The sequence below is a fragment of the Eulemur rufifrons genome, chromosome 20, assembly GCF_041146395.1.
Source record: "Eulemur rufifrons isolate Redbay chromosome 20, OSU_ERuf_1, whole genome shotgun sequence".
Classification (NCBI taxonomy): Eukaryota; Metazoa; Chordata; class Mammalia; order Primates; family Lemuridae; genus Eulemur; species Eulemur rufifrons.
This window is the reverse complement of record NC_091002.1, coordinates 27,059,916-27,075,716: the sequence shown is the minus strand read 5'-3', so window position 1 is coordinate 27,075,716 and position 15,801 is coordinate 27,059,916. Positions and strand designations below refer to the sequence as shown.

The following is a 15,801-nucleotide window of genomic DNA, read 5'->3' as shown; positions in this document are numbered from 1 at the left end:
CACTTTTTTTTCCTAGCCCTTACTACTTGCCAGGCATTGTTATGAGTAGTCCTCTAAACAGTGAACAAAACAAAGTTCCTGACCTCAATCTAACGTGTGGGAAGACAGCCACTAAGCAAATAAGCAGAGAAATATATCAAATGTCAGGTGGTGATCAATGCTATAAAGAAAAACGAACAGGAGTAAAACAATAGAGAGTGACAGGCTGCCGGGGGAGGCACACGTGGGCAAGGTGCTCAGAGAAGATCTCCCGAGGAGGGGACATGGAGCAGGGACCTCAACAAAGCAAGAGTCTCCTAAGATCCTGTCACTCAAAGACTTTAAATTGGCTTGACTCTAAGATTCCAATTTCCTTGAGTGAGATTCTAGGATCCCACGAATTTAGGAACCTATAAGCAAAATTATAGATTTTCACTGCTCTCATCTTCCATGACAATGAATCTAAAATTCTGTGAGTCTGAAATTCTAGGCTTCACGGAAGCATCTTTTTGCTTGAATAGACCAGGATTCATTGCCTACCCTCTCCCCACTACCCCTAGGAAACAGAGCCGAAAATAGAAACAGTCAAAACAACAAGCCATTCCAGCTCTAAGTGCCATAGTAAACAAATGGTCCGATGTTGCTGTGATAGTTTAATTGCAGCAGTTCCAGACAAGCCCATTCATGAGGAATCTTTAGTTGTTGGAGAGGAGGAGTGAGCACCAGGGGAGGGGATGGCCCGTGGCTGGTCCTGGGGGCAGGTCTGCACCATCGCTGCAGCTGAGTTGCACACTCTGGGTTTCAGCAGCCCAAAGTGCTGGTCAGCTGCATCAGACCCTTTTGCCTTTGGGATCAAGATGGTGGCTATTTTACCTAGGGGAGCAAAGAGAGGTTTCTTTGAGGAGGTGAGATTAGAGCTAGACCAGAAGACTTGAGAGCATGCCAGGTTGACAGACAGCCAGGGAAGTGAGTCCCAGACAGGGAACAGCCAGATCAAAGGTCCTGAGGTGAGAGGAGCTTGGCAGTTTCCCCAGGTCATTGGAGCACAGGACAGCGAGGAGATGAGATCGGAGGGGCTGTGTCCTATAGGGGTTTGGAGGTCAGGGTTAGGAATGTGGAAGCTACTGGAAGGTTTTAAATGTGATGTAATTCCATATTCAAAAGATTCTTAAGTGCTCTGAGTAGAAGGGACTATTGGGTGAAGAGCGAAACTGAATAACCAGAGAGAGATCGTGGTGTTTGTTCCAGTGAGAAATGACGGTAGTTGGATTTGGATGGTGGCAGTGGCTCCATCTGTTCATCTATCCCTCTTTTTCTTTTGTTTCTCCATTCCTCCCTCACTCTACCCATCCATCCATTTATTAACTGAACACTTATTAAGTGTCTACAGGGAGTCAGGTGCAATGCTGACAGTACAAGGATGAATTAAGCATGGTCCCCAACCCAAGGAGCTTACAAAACAACAGGGTACATGAAATTGCAATGCAATGGTCTGAATGCTTCAGTCGAGGAATGCATAAAGCACCGAGAGAGCGCCTGGGAGGTAATTCCCTGTGGCTGGGAGGTTGGGAAAGACCTCATGGAAGAGAGATTGATGTTTGAGTTGGGCCTTTTGAAGGACTCGTAGGAGTCGGACAGGCAGGAGGAGGGTGTTCCTGGCAGGGGCACAGCTCGAGTAAAGGTAAGGAGGTGGCATGTGTGAGCACAGCCAGGTCTGGAAACGTGCAGATGCCCAGGTCAGCTGCATCAGCAGGTGTGAGGAAGACACCATCCGAGTGGAATTTGGGTGAACTTGGGAAGAGGTGGCACATATGCCCATGCCTGGGCCTGCCCCTTCCCACTCAGCTCCTCCTGTCCCTGCCAGAGCTGAGTAATTGAATTAAGTACCAGCTCTTAAACAGGATGCAGCTGTTTAGCAGATGTTGCGGTCCACCCCAGATGGAGGTGCATCTTGGCGACCGGCACAGCATTTCCAGGGCGTCTAATTTGTGAGGCTACAGAGAGGAAAGAAATTCAAGATGTTGCCATTATTATTTAATAACCATCATTAATTACGCACCCCTTCCCTCCAGCATCGCTACCTCATGTCACGCATTCCCGCCGGATTCGGACTGGAGGCGCACAGGCGGGCTGGCAGGAGGGCTGAGAAGTTGGACTTGCTGGTTCTCAGAAAAACAAGAGAAGAAAAGGGAATGAAGAAGTTGCCAATCCACAAAGCCTTCGAGAACTTCTGTGATAGTGAAAACTGACTTCTCTCCCATTTTTCATGAAACGGGCACAAATAATAGCTGCTACTATTGAGCACCTACTCAGAGCCGGGTGCTGTGCTGGGTGCTTCTCATACGTTGCCTCTGATTCCCTGATCCTCCCCACGGTCGCGCATGGTCCCACCTCAGGGCCTTTGTCCTTGCTGTCCCCTCTGGCTGGGAATGTTCTTCCTCCAGATAACCACATAGGTAACTCCATGTTCTTCAGGTCTCAGCTTAAATGCCAGCTCCTCAGAGAGGCTTTCCCTGAACACCCTCCGGAAGATAGTGCCCCTCCATCCTCCGGGACCTCCTTCCAGGGCATTTTTTTTTTCATCACTCAATATGTGTATATGTGCATATTTGTTTAGTGTCTGTTTCTTTCTTCTAGATTTTAAGCTCCCAAGGGCAAGGATTTTTGTCTGTTTCATTCACTGTGGCCCCCTACCCCAGCACTCAAAACGATGCTTGACACAGGACAAAGTTCTATAAATATTTGTCCAATGGGTGGACAGATGATCAATGGATCTCACTGGACATAGGAGAAGAATGTCAGGGAGATAAATCACTTTCCCAAGAGTTACACAGCCAGGGAGGGGCGAGCTGGGATTTGAGTTCAGGTCTGTCTGATTCTAAAGCTCTGCCCCTTTCATTAAGGGTTTTGTTTTTCCGTCTCTATAGCACTTATTACCACTTTAATACTATCTATCTGTTCATGTGTTTGGTGTCTGTCTCTTTACTAGAATGGCAGCTCCACGGAGAGCAGAGTTCATCTGTTTTGTTCACAGCTGAATCTGCAGCCCCCAAGTAGTGCCTGGCACCCAGAAAGTGCTTCATAAATATGTGTTGAATGAAGGAAAGAAAGTCTGGGAGATGGGAGGCGGGGGATGTTCACACCCTTGCTGAGCCTGCGATTGGGCGAGAGGGTGGGGAGCTCCAAGATGCTTTCTACTTTCCTAACCCCTCCCACATACACACATCTTATTTAATCTTGGAAGCAATGCTGCAAGGGAGGTATCATTCAAGCCATTTTACAGATAGGGAAATTGAGCCTCAATCGGAGAAATGAGTTGTCTTGCCCGAGGTCACTCAACTACTGTCAGAGCTGGGATTTAAACTGAGGCCTCCAGAGCTCATTTGTCATGCAAAAGAGCCCCTCCAATGCTTGCTAGCTGGTCCACCCAAAGGCAATAGCCACCTGGCCAAAAGGTCCACTGATGACCTACCACAGCCTGTATTTCCCCTCAAGGTCGCATGCTTAATTTGTAATTCCCCAGCTTTGTCCATTTGAGTGAAAACTTTCATGTTATTTTAACCCAAATCCCCCATCGACTTCAATGGAAGCTTTGAATCCATGAGGAAGGTCAGAAAGCATTTTTAGAGGTAGCATGGGTGCCCAATGGAAATCATATTAGCATATTCATTATCATCAGGGCCTTTTGAATGTGTTTTTGAGCTGTTCCCTTAAAGTGACTCGGGGACAATGGCTCCTTTCTGTTCAGGAATTCCTGGGCCTGAAGTGGGCTATAGCTGGCTCCTGTGTGCCTCTCTGCACTTTCGAAAGGGCGCCAGTGAACCCGAGTTGTGTAAGTAGTGGGGAGGATGTCACCCACCAGGAGTTCTGGTGGGGAATAAGGCTCATGTCTGAATTTGGAAGAAATATCTCTTCGAGTCACTTAGGCAGTTGTGGTGGAACCCTAGGGATGGGCTTCAAAGGAGACCAGACCCTGTTAACAGGAGGGCCCTAGGTGCAGCAAAGAATTAGGCTCAGGTTGGCTCTAGCAAGTGCTAGGATCATGTGGAGAGCACTTGCCAACAGTCAGTATCCAGCACCCCCTCACCAGGCCATTTGGACTCAGATCTTGGGGAGTGTGCGGGGGACATCTGGGCATCAGAGGTTCGTAAGTGGCCCCAGATGACTCCCAGATGCAAACAGGCAGCTAGTGCACAGAGAGGAACTGCTCTCTCCTCAAACCAGACGGGAGGGGAAAAGAGAAGTTGTGGGTGGAGGACGGTGGGAGAGAGCAACAGGAAGTCCTCTGGGCATGCGTGGGGGAGAAAGAACTTCAGGGAAAAACACTCTTTTCTTTTTTTAAAAGAAAATTTCCAAACTACAGAAAGTGGAGGGAATAGGATAGTGATCTCAGGTGCCTGTTCCCAGCCTCATCAGTCATCCACATTGAGTCCTTCCTGTTTGTGGGGTGTCCAGGTGTGTGCCTCCAGGGAGGCAATGCGTCTCCGCTGGCCCCGAGAACCTTCTGTAACACCCCAGAGATTCTGTGACAGCAGATCCTTGGCGGGAACGCAGAGCACGGGTTTTCAGCATAGGACAAGATTTGACAGGAGAGCCAACAGCAGGGACACAAGTACTTTTGTATTAAGGGGAAAAAAAGAGTTCTAGTTAAAAAGAAATCCCCACCTATTTGGACTAATTCCTCCTTGCTTCTCATGTTTTGGGACAGAGCCTAGGGGCTGCTTTCCCCTAATAGGACCAAAGAGGTGAGGGGATGTGCCTAGGGCACCCAGGGGGTGGCTGCTGGGGGTATGGGAATGGCCAGGGGGGATGCCGCCAGGAAGTCCTCTTATGTGTGTTTCTTCATTCATTTGACAAGGTTTCACTGAGCACCTACTATGTGCCTGATATTGTGTTCGAGGTAAGGGAGATACATTCGATAGAGGAAGGTGCCTCCCCACATGTAGCTTACATTCTAGTGCGGAAGATGACAATAGGCAGTAAGTAAAATCCATTGCACGACAGATGGTGATAAGTGCTACAGAGAAAACTAAAGCAGGGAAGGAGCCTGGGGGGGGAGTGCTGGGGTGGACAGCCATTGTCAACAAGGTGCCCAAGAAGGGTCTCTCTGGAGCAGACCCAAACAGGTGAGGGAGGGAGGCAGGGAGGAGTACTCCAGGTGAGGGGACAGAAGATGCAGAGGCTGGGGAGTGGGAGTTCTCCATCTAGGGGCAGTGAGCACCCTAGAGTGGCTGGAGCAGAGGTGCGGCTGGGACAGGCCTGGGAGGTGAGGTCAAGGAAGGGAGTCTGTAGGGAAAATTGGGGAGGCTGTGTACAACCTTGAAGTTCTTTGTAAAGACTTTTGTTTTTCCTCTGAGTGAGAAAGGATGCCATTGGTGGGTTTGGGGCAAGAAGATTGCAAGCTCTCGCTTGAGTTTCGACAAGAGCTCTCTGGCTGCTGAATTCAGAACAAGTTGTAGAAGGAAGGCCAGAAGCAGGAGGAGGCTGTTGTGTCATTCCAGGTGACAGATGATAGCAGCTCGAACCAGGGTGGCTGTGGCTGGCTTGGTCAGAAGTGGTCAGTTATGGTTACCTTTGGAAGGTAGAGCCAACGCAATGGAATTTGTGGCCTGAAGGAATGTTGGAGACGAGACATGGAGAGCAGGCAGGGAGGACTCCCAGGTAATCGATCTAAGCAACTAGAATCATGGAGTTGGCATTTCCTGAAATGGACATTATGTGAGAGGGGTGGGTTTTGAAGGCACACTCAGTTCTCTTAGGGACAGGTAGATGTGACATGCCTGCATAACACCAATAAAGCTCTCAAGTTGGCAGCTGGACATGGGTCTGGGGTGTAGGGGAGAGGTCTGGCCTGGAGTCCCTCCAGGTGGTGGGTGAGATCACCAAGGGCATGATCGCGGGTACAAAGGAGAGGAGAACCAAGGACTGAGCCAGGGTTCTGATGTAACGGGAGCCAGGCCAGGCCGTGTCTCCTGGGCCTCCTCGCCTGGGCTTGATGAAGGGATGTCCTGGTGCTACGTCCCTCTCCATTTGCCACTTCCAATCCTTAGCACTTACCCTAAAGTGAAGGTGAGGGTTGAGTGAGCCTCATTTCAGCTGAAAAGAGCAGAACCTCTCTCAGGTTAACTTGAGCCACAAGGGTTGTTGTAGAGAATTCTGATTGTGTGTCAGAATTCCTCTACAACAGAACGCAGTTTAGCCACTGGAAAATCATTCGGGACCCAGTGCTCCAGGGCCTGAGTGGGTCCCTGGCCCTCTAGGAGCAGAGGTGTGTTGGCGTTCACTTCCTTCTCTCTGCTCCCCGTCCCTCTCCTGCAGTTTTATCTTACTCGTGCCTCGGTACCTTCACATTTTTTAAAAAAGCTGTCTGATCTTCTAGGATCTTCAGCTTTCACGCACTGTCCCAACTCTTCGTGATCCAAATTCAAACTGGCAGCCCAATAGCTACTGATCCGGTTAGTTCTCTGGGCTCAGCCCTGCTGGGTGGAGCTTCTGCACCAGGCGACATCATTGGCTGCCGGCCAGCCTGCATTTCGGCAGTCTTTGGATCAGGTGACTGCTCTTGCTCCAATCAGGTGTCGTGGCACTTGTAGAGGTATTCGGAGTACAGAATCCAAGGTCAACAATAGCCCTGACGACAGTAACAACAGCATGGTGTGTTGATTAAGGTGGCGTCTGGGTCAGACAGACTGGGTTTGGTCCAAGCCCAGCCTCCACCACTCACTGTGTGACCTTGGGCAGTTCGTTCAACCTCACCGTACCCCCCGTCGCTGCATCTGTAAGTGGGAAATAACACAGTTACCCACATCTTAGCGTCGTGGTGAGGAGGATGTAAGCTAATCAACGAAACGCTTATAGCACAGAATTTAATTAGGGCTCAACAAATACCAGTCACGGTTATCGTTACTACTGGTTGAACAGTTCATCTGCACTAAATTAGATGCTTTAAAGGCACATTCTCTTTTGATTCCTCACAAAATCCCAATGAGATAGATTCTCTTTTCAGCCCCACCTTATAGATGTGAAAATGGAGCAACAGAGAAGTTATGTGACTCATCCAAACGTCCTTCAGCTACTAAGGGAGAACGTTGGGACACTCAAACACAGGTTTATCTGGCTCCAGAACCAGTGGTCTTACTGTGCCCCCCCAAAAGGGTATTAGCCTGGGCCACTTCCTCTGTGAGGCTGTGAGCGGGAGCCCCCCGAAGGTGCAGCACTCTCCCTGAACTCCCCCCACCCCACTCCCAGACCCCTCTGCCTTCCAAGGAAATAACACCTAGTCCTTTAGATGCAACTCTGTGAAGTGGGGACTGCATCCCTCACTGGCTCTGGCTTGCAAAGGCCACTCCCATCCCTTGTCCTATGTGGTCCTCAACACTTGGATTAATTCGCAGAGCAGAAATTATTTCTTCCCATTTGAGGGATGCAGAAACTGAGACTCACCAAAAGGATGGAACCAGGATTTGAACCCAGATCTGTCCTCCTCCTCCTCCACCCTCCTTGCAGGGGCATTTGCAGAAGGGCAAAACTGAACTTGAGGGAGACAGGGAGCCACTGCAGACTCTTGAATAGAGGTGAAGTAAAAGCAAGGACTGGGGTCACGGCGGAGAACCTCAGAGCTGGAACCGGAAGGCACCCCATTTAACTGGGCCTGTGCTCACATGCTGCTTAGCAACATAGCCAGTTCTGCAAGGTCTCCTACTTGTGGCCTGGGGTGAATTCAGGGTGTAAAGGATATAGAATGACATGAATTCGTGATGCCAGCTTAATTTCATGAAATATGCCAACCTGACCCTGGGGCTTGGTGCAGACTCCCCTACTGAAGGACCACAGGGGAAAAGGGGGTAGGGGTCTACAGGCTCCTGGCTCACTTTTATCACCTCCAACATTCACACACCAAGCACAGGCCTTGCCCCTGCTCCAGGGCTGTCATCATTGGGCTTCACATGTGTGGGTGTCACAGCACGCCTCTGGGATCTAACAGAGAGGGTTTGAATCTCAGCCTTGCACCTTCTTACTGTGTGGCCTGGGGCAAGTCACTTAACCTCTCTGGGTTTCCGTTCTGTGATCCTCCCTCAATGTGTTACCTCAAAGATCAAGTGAGATATTTCCATTTAGGGCTTGGCACAGTGCCTGGTGGGTGGTGAACGCTATTCTTGCTGTTTCACACAACACTAAAAGCTTTGGACACTTGCTGTTGGCACAGGAATGATGAAAAGATTTACCTTTAGGAGAAAAAGTACCAAAGGAGGGAGGTCACTTCCTGAAGCTGCAGCTGCCGACACTGCTTCTGCGAGGTCTAAGCACCAGGCAATAGCCGTGTCCTACTGCTGGCAGGAAGAGAAAGATCAAATCATACAGTGACCAAAGAAAACCACGAAACTGAGCAATGCAGAGCTGGTGGCCGGCAACCCCAGTGGTCCTTACAAGGAGGAGCACAGATTGCCAAATGGAGATGTTAACGGGAACTGCCTGTGCCCGGGGGACATAGCCAGCGACCCCTGTGGGGAGCAGTTCAACTCGGCCTTTTCCTGCTTCCACTATAGCATGGAGGATGTCAAGGGGTGAGACTGTGTAGGCCAGTTCCGGGCCATGCAGGGATGCATGCAAAAATACCCAGACCTCTATTCCCAGAGGATATGAAGGAGGAAGAGGAGAAGCAGCCAGCAGAATGTACAGAAGAAACAGCTTTCACTGGTTCCACTGCAACCAAAGAAGAGGAAAGGTCAAGTTCATGAAGGCCACCAGGCGCTGGGCTCCAGTCCTTCCATTTCAGAGGGATATGGACCTTTTGCAAAATGCCTTTCAGTCGCCTTCCAAGAAAATGTCTTTCCTTCCGTTGTTCTGTGCGCTGTAATATACAAAATAACTGATTTTGATGATTGGGGTCTTGGCCTCGTGACATATATACACTGAAAAAAATGACGTTTGTGTGTATGTGTGTTCTACATAAACCTGTCAGCAAATGTAGCCACCACTTTTGAATTCTCTTTTCTCAGAGTGCCCTGATTTTTTCCACTTTGAAATAATGTGCAGAATATTCTCAGCAACCAAAAATCGTCATCCAGGCATGTTACTTGTGAGTGAACTGATTTATTCTGATTCATTATATCCCAGGTAGTAGCTTTTATACCCCTTTGGGAAATGAAACCGAAATGAAAACATCTTCCTTTAAAAATGCTGGGGTTGGCCCATTCGTAATAGAAGAGGCCAGATGGTCAGGTACTTATTTCTCACAAACCGTCTTGACCTTGAGTATATGCGGGGTACTCTACTTCATTCCTGATACATTTTGGTTTCCATTTCTGCCTTGAGCTCCAGGTTTTCAATGTTTGGAAGGTGGAGATTTGGACCCTCCCTTTCTAGGTGAAGGGAAAGGCTGGCTTTTGCTGTTCCCTGTTATTCTGAAAGCCCTGGTTTGAGGCCCATGTTCACACTCAGATGCAATGTTCTTGAGAGGTGAGGACCTAATTTTTACCATAGGAGTAGCCAAGAGAGGAAACAGTGTGAATTACATACTCAATTAAAAGGAAACGTGATTTCTACCTGAAAAATAACAATAATACAAAAGGAAAGATTATTTTAATGACAGTGTGGAGGACACATTAGGAGAGACAAGACTGGTTGGGAAACATCTCTGCTAGCAATGTCTTTGGCTGCTGGTAGCAAATACCCTCAATGGTGGAAAAGATTTTTAGTTGATCCTCAGTATCCATGCTCCCCTTCTTCCTTGGTCAACAGAATCCCTAGTTTTAAGATAAGCTTATGGCATTCTGGAATAAAGATTATAGTTTCCAGCTTCCCTTCCATGTCCTAAGTATGGCCATGTGAGTTTTGGCCAATGGGAAATGTTATGTATGACTTCTAGAAAATGTCTTAAAGGAAGGGCAAACAGCTTCTTCCTCCTTGCTCCTTGCTGGCTGGAATTCGAGATGTGACAACTACATCTCAAGCAGCTGTCTTGGACCATGTGGTGAATTAAAGATGGTTGTTGATTCTTTGATCCTCCTCTCTGAGGGGAGGAGACTGTTTCCCCTTTAGTTGAATCTGGGCTGGCCTGTGACATTTTTGACCAGTAGAGTATGGTGGAAATGATGCTATGCCAATTCTGGGCCAAGCCCTTAAAAGGACCAGCAGTTTCTCCCATGGCCTCTTGGAGTCAGGAGCTGCCACAAAAAAATTTCAGAGTACCTTGCTGGAGGGACCACTTGCAAGAGGCCCTGAGATTCCATTGAGAGGGAGAGGAACCCAACAGAGCTCAGCATTCCAGCCGTCCCCACCAAAGCAGCAGGCACCCAAGTGAAACCAACTTGATCCGCCCAATTAAACTGACCATCCGCTGAATATCACTGAGTGACTCCAGTCAATGTTCCATGCATCATTGAAGGATCACCCAGCTGAGCCCTGCCCAAATTTCCCACAAAACTGCAGAAAATAAAATGGCTGTTGTTTCAGGGCATTTTGTTGGGCAGCAATAAATAACCATAACAGACCAAGAAGTTAGAGTTGTTTGCTGACGATGGTGCAATGATTATACCAGCCCTGACCTGGCTATCTCCAGATTTCTTGTTACATGAGAAAAATAAACCCTATCTCTTTAAGCCTTGATGACACCTTGGGCTATTGCTCAGGGGCTCAGTTTCCCATTTGTTAAATGAAACATTAGCTCCTGTCGTTACCTCCCAAAGGTGCCTGGGAAGGTGGAGTCATTATGAGTGAAGAAGAGAAGGCCTTTTTCATGTAATATGCACAGTGCTTATGTCTGGAAAGACCAGTGAGTGACATGCTCAAACAGTCCTACTATATGTAATGTGATCATAATGGCTGTGAACTGGCCATGGACCAATGGCCGTGGATTTTGGAATCAGACACGTCCTGGCTTGAGGCTCAGCTCTCCTACTTTTCCACTGGACAAATTGGGCCAGTCACTAAATCTCTCCAAGCTTGAGTTTCTTCATCAATAAAACACTAACAATGTGATTTCCCTCCATTGAGTCTGTGTGAGGATTAAATTAAATGAGATTAATCCATCTAATTTGATAAATATTGAATATATCCTAGGGGCCAGGCCAGACCCACCCCTGGTATTGGTGGAGCCTGGTGTCCACTCATCCTTAAATGTGAATATTTAAGAGTTGTGTATCAGATGAATAGCTCGTTTTTAAATGCTCTAGCCTTCTCCTCGAAAAGTATAACTTCATAACAACCTGAAAGGCCAGGATCAATTTAGAAACCTCAGACTTCTCAGATAGCTGCACCGGAGTGTGGTGGTGCTGGGGACAGTGTCCCCGTCTCCTGGGCTCATCTCTCAGCCGACAACCTGGCCTTTTCCGGTCTCATGCTCAGCCCCATCTCTTACTGCGCACACCCCACATGCGTGTGTGACACCTCAGGCTGCACGTCCAAGCTCCATTCACGCCCATGCTCCGTGGTGTCCCTTGGCTGCACCCTGGGCCTAGTGTTCTGCCTCCTAACAAACCAGGAAGAGGCCTGGCAGTAGGCTTGGGACCTCTGGGCAGGAAACTCAGGGATCCCAGGAACCTGGAGTATTCTAGAAAGAGGGGCAAAGTCTTGGATGGGTATGTCCCCTTGGCACTGTGGACCCTCTGCCCTGTGGGGATGTACGCAGCTGGAGGATGGCCAGGGCAAGGCCCACCTTGCCTGGCTCTAGGGGTGGGCTCGGTCAAGACTGTGCTGGGTGCTGAGGGTACATGAGTCAGTGAAGCAGATCCCATTGCTGCCCACCCACCCATGGAAGGTGGGGGCTCATCCCTGCAGTCTGGGCCTCAGGCCCAGCCTTATCCGTAAGAGGAGGGCTTAGCTGATCTAACACCTCCAAGTTTGTGTGGGAGACCAAGTGCTGGGGACTTCCTGAATGTCCACATGCATCTCCTAGAAGCCAGGAGGTCAGATGGGACAGAGCAAGTTGAAGGTCTGAGTGATCAACCTCCTCCTCCAACCCAAGGCTAGCAGAGCAGGAAGGGCATCCACCATCTAGTCCAACTAGTTCACCTGCACAACAACTTCAGCCATAACAATGCAACTAACTCCCCCATCACACCTGGAATAAAAGTCCAGCTCCTTGCCAAGACCAGCAAAGCCTGCTCCCCCCAGCTTCTGACCACCTCCAGTCTGCTGTGTCACGGCACGGCTCGCTCAGCCCCGGTGCCCCGGCCACCCTTATGTTCATGGAACATATGTTCATGGAGTCCACTCTCCCGCTCCAAGGCCATTGCCCTCGCCGTTCTCTCCGCCGCGGTGCCAGCTCTTCGCACGGCTGGATCCTCTCACCGTTCAGGCCTCCATTTAGATGGCCCCACGCACAGAGAGGTCACTGACACCCTCGTGGGAGCAGCTCCGGTCTAGCCCCAGCTCTCTCTTGAGCATGTCACCATTTTACGTCCCTCCCATTACAGCCAGAAGTGCTGTCTGGGGCGGCGGGTGCAGTTCTGCCCGCTCATCAGGACTATTTACCGAGGCCTGAGTCCAGGGCACAGCGCCCTTGCGCGGAGGGATCCCGGGAGGCCTCGGGCAGCTGGCCCCTGCACGCCCAGAGGAGAGGGGCGGAAGGAGCCCGGTGGCGCCTGCAGATCTGGGGCCGCAGCCCACCCTCCTGCAGCTGCGGGCCACTCTGAGCCTGTCCTCGCCTGTGCGACTGGGGTGCAAGAATGTCACAACCAACAGAGGAAAGCACGCTTCCTAGAGGGCTGCCCGGCCTGGCACGCAGAAGGGCTGGTGAGTATCTGCTCCGTTGCCCTTTCCCAGCTTTTCCTCAGCCACCTCTGCTTTGAAACCGCCCCCCAGCCCCAGCAGCCGTCGGAGACAGGGTAAGTTAAGCGGTAAGAGCAGGGCTTCGGGAACCAGGGAGCCCTGAATGCAAATCCCGCCCGCCCCTTACCAGCCTGTAACCAGGAGCGAGTTCCTCAGTCTCCTCATCTGTAAAATGGGGCATAACGCGATCTCTAAGTTGCTTAGTTCAGTCAACGTCACAAATCAAGCGCTTAATTCATTCTTACAGGCACCACTTCCAGCACATAGATACGGGACAGGCTGGGGGGCGGGGGGGGGGGGGGAGAGAAGGAACCTTCTCAAGGTCACGCCGGGGGTCAATGGCAAACCCTCCAGGTCTCCCGATTATGAGACTTCTTAACCTTCTCAACAGCCTGGAGGGCAGGTTCCCCAGACGGTTCTGTAGAACCTGCTGGAAGGGGAGGGCCAGGAGCCCCGGGGCACCCCCTCTCTCCGCAGAGGAGAGGCTCGGGCTCCCCCCGGACCGCCGCTCTGCCTGGCACTGGGAGGTAACAGGTGGGGGGCCTACCGCTTGGACTGGGGTTCCTGGCCGGGTTCTCCCCGCAAGGGCAGACTTTTTGTGGTAACAGGGCCCGCCGGAACCTTCTCTGCAGGAGCGAGCGTGCTGTCAGGGCAGACCGCGCGCCCTCCGCGCTTCCTCCCGGGAAGGAAGCCCCGCGCTGCCCCCCGGTGGCGGGCGAGGGAAACCGGCTTCCCCGCGCGGCGGGGGCTGCCCGGGACGGAGCGGGGAGCTCGTCCTGTCCCCCCGCTGCTGTGTGCGGTCCCGGTGCATCCTGGGAACTTGGGAAAGAATAATAGACTCTCTGAATTTGAAAGGCACGGGAGTTTTTTACATTCTGCTTTTATTTATTTTTGAATAGATAACACATCTACATGATTCAAAAGATAAAAAAGAGGGTTGAGTGAAAAGAAAGTCTGCCTTCCACGCTTGTTCCCCGGCCTCCCAGTTTCCCTTCCTAGAGACAGTCATTGTTACACGTGTCTTGTGTGTCCTCCCAGAGACAGGGACGGAGTCTATGCAAATACAAATATTTTACAGGATCAGTGGCTTTGTATACTTTTCTGCCTCTTGCTGCTTCACTTAAAAATGTATCATGGTGTTTGTTCCATATTGATTCTCATAGGGTTGCCTCTTTCTTTTGAACAGCTGCATGATATTCCATGGTTTGGATCTCCTGTAATTATTTGATCCATCTGCTATTGATGAGCCTTGAGGTTGCACCTGCTCTTTTATAATGTTACAACAAACAACCTTGTGAAAGCCCTGTTATGTCTAGGTAAGAATGAAGCATGTAGCTATTGCTGTACAACAAACTGCTCCAAAACTCACTGTCTACAAACAAAAAGCTTTTGTTATTGCTCATTGGGGGCAGCTGGGTAGCGCTGCCAGTCCGGGCCAAGCTGGGCTAATTTTGCCTCGGCTTCCGGTGTCTAGGATCAGAGGGTAGGTCTGCTGGGGGCTGGCTTGTCTAGGATGGTCCTAATCACATGTCTGGCAGTTGGCTAGCCATCCGCTGAGGTCAGAGGGGTGTTCAGGCCATGTGTCTGTCATCATTTAGCAACATGCCAGGCCTCTTGAGACTTCATGACTGGTATGAATTTACTTCTATTACGTTTTATCAGCCCCAGCAAGTCACAAGGCCAGGCCAGATTCAAGAGGTAGGGAAGTAGAAACCACTTCTCCCAGGGAGGAGCAGCAAAGTCACATTGCAAAGCATATGATGCAGGGGACGTGGACTACTGTGGTCCTGTAAGAGTATATTTAAATAAACTTTTTATTTTAGAATAATTTTAGATTTACAGAAAAGTTGCAAAGATAGTACAGAGAGTTTCTCTATACCCCTTAACCAGTTTCCCCTACTGTTTACATCTTATATTACTGTGATGCATTTATGACAACTAAAGAACCCAAATCAGTAAAATATAAAAACTCTTTATCATATTAGCTAAAATCCATGCTTTAATCAGATTCCATTAGTTTTTCTTTAATGTCTTTTTTCTTTACCAGGACTGCACCCAGGATGTCACATTGCATTTACTTGTCATATTTCCTCAGGCTCCTCTTGGCTGTGACAGTTTTAGACTTTCCATGTTTTTGATGACCTTGACAGTTTTGAGGAGTACTGGTCGGGTATTCTGTACAATGTCTCTCAATTTGGGATTGTCGAATGTTTTTCTCATGGTTAAACTGGGGGTATGAGTTTTGGGGAGGAAGACCACAGAGGTGAAGTGTCAGTCTCAACACATTTATATCAAGAGAACATGCTGTGCACATGTAAAAGGACGTCACTATGCACAGGCCCCGCTTACGGGCTGGAGAGTTATGATTCGCCTCCTTGAGGGAGGAGTAGCTACATAAGTTATTTGGAATTGTTGTTTTACTTGTTTATTCAATCATTTATTATATCAATGTGCACCCACGGATATTGATTGGATACTTTGCATTATAATCCAATACCATGTTATTTATTTTGTTGCTTAAATTGTTTCAGTTTTGGCCCTTGGGAGCTCTTTCTGTTGGCTCCCATGTCCCTTTGACATACCTTTCTTGTTTTGTTTTTGAGCCCTTTCTTACTTTCCGGCACTATAAGATGCTCCAGGTTCATCTTGTATATTTTCTGCCCACCTCTAGAATCAGCCATTTCTCCAAGAAGCCTGGTACCTTTTATTGGAGAATGGTATTAGAAACCAAGATCTGGGTGCTGGGTGTGCTTGTTGCTACTGGGGACCTACTCTCAGTGGGTATAGCTAGGAAATATATATATGTATACTAGCCTGTGGATACACATAACTATAATTATTTCTGTATCTATCCTCAGTATCTATATTTAGCCAAACATGAGCTCATTCTCATGCTAACATCTCTGACTCTAAGGCATTCACATGGTTCATTCTGTCCTTCTCTTCTTGCTCATCTATAAGCTCCTACTTCAGCGGTGTCAAACTTAACTCCTGCCATCTGCCATCCATTTACTTAATTGTTCAATTCTAGTACACATGTACTTGGGTATC

The 15,801-nt window shown here is 49.3% G+C and overlaps 1 long non-coding RNA gene and 1 gene segment (V, D, J or C); one reads left to right on the top strand and one right to left on the bottom strand.

Moving 5' to 3' along the window:
- Window positions 1-816: 816 nt before the first annotated feature.
- Window positions 817-6,125, bottom strand: LOC138401087 (uncharacterized). 2 transcript variants are annotated; one of them, XR_011236412.1, is made up of 4 exons: window positions 6,037-6,125; window positions 2,061-2,144; window positions 1,867-1,973; window positions 817-852 (listed from the first exon to the last, which is right to left on the bottom strand). It is a non-coding gene; the product is annotated as an uncharacterized lncRNA (long non-coding RNA). The 2 variants fall into 2 exon arrangements; XR_011236413.1 differs by having other exon boundaries at window positions 2,061-2,138.
- Window positions 6,126-12,579: 6,454 nt separating this feature from the next.
- Window positions 12,580-15,801, top strand: part of LOC138400979 (signal-regulatory protein beta-1-like) — a 47,316-nt gene continuing 44,094 nt past the window's right edge. Inside the window, exons 1-2 of the C gene segment in view lie at window positions 12,580-12,714; window positions 13,937-14,066.